The sequence below is a fragment of the Giraffa tippelskirchi genome, chromosome 1 (genome assembly GCF_054371585.1).
Source record: "Giraffa tippelskirchi isolate mGirTip1 chromosome 1, T2T-mGirTip1v1.2.pri, whole genome shotgun sequence".
NCBI lineage: Eukaryota > Metazoa > Chordata > Mammalia > Artiodactyla > Giraffidae > Giraffa > Giraffa tippelskirchi.
The window spans coordinates 54045003-54053190 of NC_137275.1; positions in this window are offsets into that span (position 1 = coordinate 54045003).

Here is an 8188-nt window from a genome sequence, read left to right on the forward strand (position 1 = left end):
CTCTGTATTATTTTTCATGGTGTTACAAAGCAACAATTTTTTTCCAGGTATACGCCTTCTGAAAAGTCAATTGTCAATTTATTTTTAAGCTGCAAGGAACATTTGGTATTATTATTTTACATAAAGCAGGGAGCCTAATTAATGCCTAGTTTCTTGTTTTTTATTTTTCTGTTTTTCTCCTTAGGGTAACAGAATAGGCAGAATTTCAATCTGTGGATGAAAGAGAAGGCTATTTAGAGGTAATGAGGTACAGGGGAAGATGTAGACAATGTGAACCCAATAACAACCTCTTAGTAACTTAGATTATGTACTTAACTTTCTCAGCTCTACTTTTAAAAAATGGAGTTATATATTTGACATCGAGTGTGGTGTAGATTTAAGGTGTACAACATGTTAATTTGATACCTTTTTATATGGCAATATGATTGCCACTGTAGTGACAATTATCAACTTCACTTTTCTTTTTCTTTTTTGGCCATGCTGTTCAGCTTGCAGGATCTTAGTTCCATGACCAGGGACTGAACCCCGGCCATGGCAGGGAAGGCTCCGAGTCCTAACCACTGAACCATCAGGGAACTTCCCCTCAGGTTCACTTATCTATAATGAAACTTGAAAATTTGTAAAAGTATATTTGGTTGTGGTTTTCTTCTGGAAGTATTTGTATCCATTGGAAATATGTGTATCCTTACCCGAATACAAAATTATGTAAAATAATATTTGGGAAAAGATGGAGCAGCTCTATACAGTCAGCAAAAACAAGACCAGGAGCAGACTGTGGCTCAGATCATGAACTCCTTATGGCCAAATTCAAACTTAAATTGAATAAAGTAGGGAAAACCATGAGACCATTCAGGTGTGACCTAAATCAAATCCCTTAAGATTATACAGTGGAAGTGACAAACCGATACAAGGGGTTAGATCTGATAGACAGAGCGCCTGAAGAACTATGGACGGAGGTTCATAACACTGTACAGGAGGCAGTGATCAAGACCATCCCAAGGAAAAGAAATGCAAAAAGGCAAAATTGTTGTCTGAGGAGGCCTTACAAATAGCTGAGAAGAGAAGAGAAGTTAAAGGTAAAGGAGAAAAGGAAACATATACCTATTTGAATGCAGGGTTCCAAAGAACAGCAAGGAGAGATAAGAAAGTCTTCCTCAGTAATCAGTGCAAAGAAATAGAGGAAAACAATAGAATGGGAAAGATCAGAGATCTCTTCAAGAAAATCAGAGATACCAAGGGAGCATTTCATGCAAAGATGGGCACAATAAAGGACAGAAACGGTATGGACCCAACAGAAGCAGAAGATATTAAGAAGAAGTGGCAAGACTACACAGAAGAACTGTACAAAAACGATCTTCATAACCCAGGTAATCATGATGGTGTGATCACTCACTTAGAGCCAGACATCCTGGAATGCGAAGTCAAGTGGGTCTTAGGAAGCATCACTACGACCAAAGCTAGTGAAGGTGATGGAATCCCAGTTGAGCTATTTCAAATCCTAAAAGATGATGCTGTAAAAGTGCTGCACTCAATATGCCAGAAAATTTGGAAAACTCAGAAGTGGCCACAGAACTGGAAAAGGTCAGTTTTCATTCCAATCCCAAAGAAAGACAATGCCAAAGAATGTTCAGACTACTGCACAATTGCACTCATCTCACATGCTAGCAGAAGAATGCTCAAAATTCTCCAAGCCAGGCTTCAACAGTACATGAACCATGAACTTTCAGATGTTCAAGCTGGATTTAGAAAAGGAAAAGGAGTCAGATATCAAATTGCCAACATCTGATGGATCATAGAAGAAGCAAGAGAGTTCCAGAAAAACATCTTCTGCTTTACTGACTACACTGAAGCCTTTGACTATGTGGATCACAACAAACTGTGGAAAATTCTTCAAGAGATGGGAATACCAGACCACCTGACCTGCCTCCTGAGAAATCCGTATGCAGGTCAAGAAGCTTCAGTTAGAACTGGACATGGAACAACAAACTGGTTCCAAATAGGAAAAGGAGAACGTCAAGGCTGTATATTGTCACCCTGCTTATTTAACTTATATGCAGAGTACATCATGCGAAATGCCAGGCTGGATGAAGCACAAGCTGGAATCAAGATTGCCGGGAGAAATATCACTAACCTCAGATATGCAGATGACACCACCCTTAAGGCAGAAAGCAAAGAGGAACTAAAGAGCCTCTTGATGAAAATGAAAGATGAGAGTGAAAAAGTTGGCTTAAAACTCAACATTCAAAAAACGAAGATCATGGCATCCAATCCCATCACTTCATGGTAAATAGATGGGGAAACGATGGAAGCAGTGTCAGACTTTATTTTTTGGGCTCCAAAATCGCTGCTGATGGTGACTGCAGCCATGAAATTAAAAGATGCTTGCTCCTTGGAAGAAAAACTATGACCAACCTAGACAGCACATTAAAAAGCAGCGACATTAGCTGGCCAACAAAGGTCCATCTAGTCAAAGTTATGGTTTTTCCAGTAGTCATGTATGGATGTGAGAGTTGGACTATAAAGAAAGCTGAGTGATGAAGAATTGATGCTTTTGAACTGTGGTGTTGGAGAAGACTCTTGAGAGCCCCTTGGACTGCAAGGAGATCAAACCAGTCCATCCTAAAGGAAACCAGTCCTGAATATTCATTGGAAGGACTGATGCTGAAGCTGAAACTCGAATACTTTGGTCTCCTGATGTGAAGAACTGACTCATTGGAAAAGACCCTGAGGCTGGGAAAGATTGAAGGCAGGAGGAGAAGGGGACGACAGAGGATGAGATGGTTGGATGGAACCACTGACTGGATGGACATGAGTTTGAGCAAGTTCTGGGAGTTGGTGATGGACTCCCATCACTAGGGAAGCCTGGCATGCTGCAGTGCATGGGGCTGCAAAAAGGTCGGACATGACTGAATGACTGAATTGAAATGAATATTTGGGAAAGGAGGGAAATACAGTGTCTCATTCTAAAGTTTAAGAACTAGGGACATGATTAAGCCTGTTCATCTGGGAAAGGATCTGGTGTCCACGTGCTGGGAAAGAGGTACTGAAGAGTTAGCCAATCCGTTATACAACCTATGGTAGGGGGTAATTCTAGAGTGCACAGAGCTATTTTAAAAAATAAACTGAATAACTTAAAATTGATTGCTTATTTAAGTATAAATAAATGTCTTTTAAATATGCTATCCTGAAGATAGCAGTCTTCAGGAACCTCTAATTTATTTGTTAAAGTATGGCATTATGAAAAATGTTTGTCAGAATCTGCTATAAAAATTGGCAAAAAATAGCATGAAGTTTGTCAAAAGGATATTGAGAAAAATAACCTAACTTGTTATAATACCAGAAAAATTTTTTTCCAGAGAAAGAGAGAAAATGAAAGAGGAGTTTCCATGGTGAAGAGAAAGAGGGATAGTATGGGATTGGGGATGGAAAATAATGACATTTAATACTAAGTACATATAAAGAAACTAGGAAATTTAGGTGGAATTCAGATTTTTAAAATAAATAGAGATGATACAGAAAATTTTTATTGTATACAACATTTCCAGTAAATGCCAGTATTGTTTGATCATCTTATGTTTTGCCTTCAATTTATTGTTTATACTTCCAAACTTTAACTTTGCCCATTAGAGAAAATAAATAATTTTCTACCAATATTATGTAGAAAGTCTAATAAGCATGACAATTAATAACTAGGGAAAGATAGTATATTCAAAAATAATATCTGATCAGGGGCTCCTAAATTGAGCACAGTTCCCTTTGGTTTCCTAAGGAATATTAGTAGCTAAAAATATTAATGTCATTTAAAAATTAATAGCTATTATATATGATTAATTTTAAGCTTAAAATATAATTGAAGATTCAACATTAAGCCAATTATTTTTGTCTAGTTCTGTGCCAAGCATGATTCTAGGTGCAGATACTTGACTGTGAATCAAATAGCCAAAGAAATTAATAAATTAAAATTAGTTCTGGGTCCATGACAAGTTAATGATTGCTATTTTCTGGAGAAATTTTTTGCATTACTTCCCCTGAGTTCATATTGTAGTTCTTAATCCTTACTGCCATTAGAATTGGCTGGGGCTCACTTGCAGTAGCTTAGGCTCAACCCAGATTTATTGAAACAGAACTTCTAGAGACGAAGCCTACCTTTTCTTTCTTTCTTTCTCTCTCTCACTTTTTAAATTCTGTGGTGCACAGAGTTGAGAACCATTGGTCTAGAGTATGCCAAATGTAAAGAAGCACATGGAAAGCCTGTTTTGTTTCTGAAGATGGATAGCTACTTGTGCTAAAAAACCTATGCTCACTCTGTTCCTCTGGAAACCAGCTTGATGGTTCCTTAAAAAGTTAACATAGAATTACCACGACTCAACAATCCCACTCGTAGGTATTATCTCAAAGAATTAAAAACAGGGATTCAAACAAATTCTTGTACACATATGTACATAGCAGCACTATTCACATTAGTCAAAAGGCAGAAACAACTCAAATGTCCATGAATGGATTAGCAAATTTTGGTATACACATAGTGAGATATTGTTCCATCAATATAAAGGAATGAAGTGTTGATACACATCATGCTACAATATAGATGAATCTTGAATATATCTTAAGTGAAAGAAGCCTGACGTAAAGAGCCACATGTCATATGATTCTACATGAAATATCCAGAATAGATAAGTTCACAGAGATGGAATGCAGACTGCTGGTTGCCAGGAGCTGGGGAAAGGGGGTCAGGTAGGGCACTAACTGGCCATGGGGTTTTCTTTGGGGCTTATGAAAATGTTTTGGAATTAGATAGAATGAAAATGTTTTGGAATTGGATAGAGGTGGTAGTTATACAACATTCAGTTCATTTCGGTCGCTCAGTCGTGTCCGACTCTTTGCAACCCCATGAACCGCAGCACACCAGGCCTCCCTGTCCATCACCAACTCCCAAAGTCCACCCAAACCCATGTCCATTGAGTTGGTGATGCCATCATCCTCTGTTGTCCCCTTCTTCTTCTGCCCTCAATCTTTCCCAGCATGAGGGTCTTTTCAAATGAGTCAGCTCTTTGCATCAGGTGGCCAAAGTATTGGAGTTTCTGATTCAACATCAGTCCTTCCAGTGAACATCCAGGACTGATCTCCTTTAGGATGGACTGGTTGGATCTCCAAGAGTCTTCTCCAACACCACATTTCAAAAGTATCAATTCTTTGGCGCTTAGCTTTCTTTATAGTTCAACTCTCACATCCATACATGACCACTGGAAAAAACATAGCCTTGACTAGATGGACCTTTGTTGGCAAAGTAATGTCTCTGCTTTTTAATATGCTGTCTAGGTTGGTCATAACTTTCCTTCCAAGCAGTAAGCGTCTTTTAATTTCATGGCTGCAATCACCATCTGCAGTGATTTTGGAGCCCAGAAAAATAAAGTGAGTCACTGTTTCCACTGTTTTCCCATCTATTTGCCATGGTCATGGCAAACACCTTCTTCCAACAACAAAAGAGAAGACTCTACACATGGACATCACCAGATGGTCAACACCAAAATCAGACTGATTATATTCTTCGCAGCCAAAGATGGAGAAGCTCTATATAGTCAGCAAAAACAAGACTAGGAGCTGACTGTGGCTCAGATCATGAACTCCTTATTGCCAAATTCAGACTTAAATTGAAGAAAGTGGGGAAAACCACTAGACCATTCAGGTATGACCTAAATCAAATCCCTTCTGACTATACAGTAGAAGTGAGAAATAGATTTAAGGGACTTGATCTGATAGACAGAGTGCCTGATGAACTATGGACGGAGGTTCGTGACGTTGTACAGGAGACAGGGAGCAAGACCATCCCCAAGAAAAAGAAATGTAAAAAAGCAAAATGGCTGTCTGAGGAGGCCTTACAAATAGCTGTGAAAAGAAGAGAAGTGAAAAGCAAAGGAGAAAAGGAAAGATACACCCATTTGAATGCAGAGTTCCAAAGAATAGCAAGGAGAGATAAGAAAGCCTTCCTCAGCGATCAATGCAAAGAAATAGAGGAAAACAACAGAATGGGAAAGACTAGAGATCTCCTCAAGAAAATTAGAGATACCAAGGGAACATTTCATGCAAAGATGGGCTCGATAAAGGACAGAAATGGTATGGACGTAATGGAAACAGAAGATATTAAGAAGAGGTGGCAAGAATACACAGAAGAACTGTACAAAAAAGATCTTCATGACCCAGATAATCACGATGGTGTGATCACTCACCTAGAGTCAGACATCCTGGAATGTGAAGTCAAGTGGGCCTTAGGAAGCATCACTATGAACAAAGCAATTGGAGGTGATGGAATTCCAGTTGAGCTATTTAAAATCCTGAAAGATGATGCTGTGAAAGTGCTGCACTCAATATGCCAGCACATTTGGAAAACTCAGCAGTGGCCACAGGGCTGGAAAAGGTCAGTTTTCATTCCAATCCCAAAGAAAGGCAATGCCAAAGAATGCTCAAACTACCGCACAGCTGCACTCATCTCACATGCTAGTAAAGTAATGCTCAAAATTCTCCAAGCCAGGCTTCAGCAATACGTGAACCGTGAACTTCCAGATGTTCAAGCTGGTTTTAGAAAAGGCAAAGGAACCAGAGATCAAATTGCCTACATCCGCTGGATCATTGAAAAAGCAAGAGAGTTCCAGAAAAACATCTATTTCTGCTTTATTGACTATGCCAAAGCCTTTGACTGTGTGGATCACAATAAACTGTGGAAAATTCTTCACGAGTTGGGAATACCAGACCACCTGACCTGCCTCTTGAGAAACCTGTATGCTGGTCAGGAAGCAACAGTTAGAACTGGACATAGAACAACAGACTGGTTCTAAATAGGAAAAAGAGTACGTCAAGGCTGTATACTGTCATCCTGCTTATTTAACTTATATGCAGAGTACATCATGAGAAACGCTGGGCTGGAGGAAGCACAAGCTGGAATCAAGAGTGGGAGAAATATCAGTAACCTCAGATATACAACACTATGAATATACTAACTACTACTGAATTGTTCACTTTAAAATGATTAATATTATGTTATATGAATTTGGCCTTAAAAGAAAAACCTATGAACAAACATTGAATCTTTATAGTTAATGTGATTTTACTGATATAACAAAACTAGCTACTCTGAAAATTAGATTAAAGCTTGTCATAAAACAATTATTTTATCTACTTAATCACATGATCCAGGCATTTTGTTTCATAAAGAGCCTTAGGTAGAAACTGACTTACCTATATTCTGAATACACCTAAGGATATACTGTATTTCGGGATTTGAATTTATTAAAAATAACTGGGTGTTTAGGGATCATGCAGTGACTAAAACGTATCCCTTGTTTCAATAATTACTATTAATGATTTAAAAACTTCTGGATGGACTTATCCACCAAGGGTAAATGATTGAAGATAATGCTTTCTCTAAAAGGGTAGAAGACAAGCACACCAGAGGGAGGGAAAGAAATTAAGGAAAATAAAAAGAGAATAGGAAAAATAAGGCTAGTAGTATGTCAATATTGTCTTAAGTAGCTGCAGACTTCAAGATTTTTCTTGAAAACATGCCAGACATGTGAATTTTTCTTCAAAAAAGATATCAATACATTCTGAGAGTATTTAAAAATGCCGAGCAATGGGATATATTTGGGACCTAGGGAACAGTTACTGTTTCAGAAATAATCTTCTGAAAAAATAGAAATTATAGATAAGTAATGTAACTGTTATGCTAGAATAGTCTATGATAAACACACAGGATCAGACTTACAGGGCAGGAGTGGTCAGAGGCCCAAGACCTGCCATTAGATTTCTTCTAGATGATACTCATATTCACAGGAGGACCCCTAGAATAACAGAGCTAAGGCCCTTACACACTCTGCTTACATCAGGTCTTTCAAATCCTAAGGCTAGCCCTGAGTATAAAATACCTTTTTATGTTCTTAGTTAATGTGTAAAAGAATATGCTATTCATTCCAAAGTTTTCGGCATTTCTTTCCATGCCCCATTCACTTTCTCTAATCTTTTCCACAGGGTAGTCATCATTAAGTGGGTATAATCATATCTACTTCATAGGGCTATTGAAAAGATTAAATGTATGAACATATATATGACATGCTTAGCACGTATCTGCCACACAATCAAGTTGACTCAACCTTCCTATATTTCAGTAAACAAAAGGCCAAGTCTGAAGAAATTT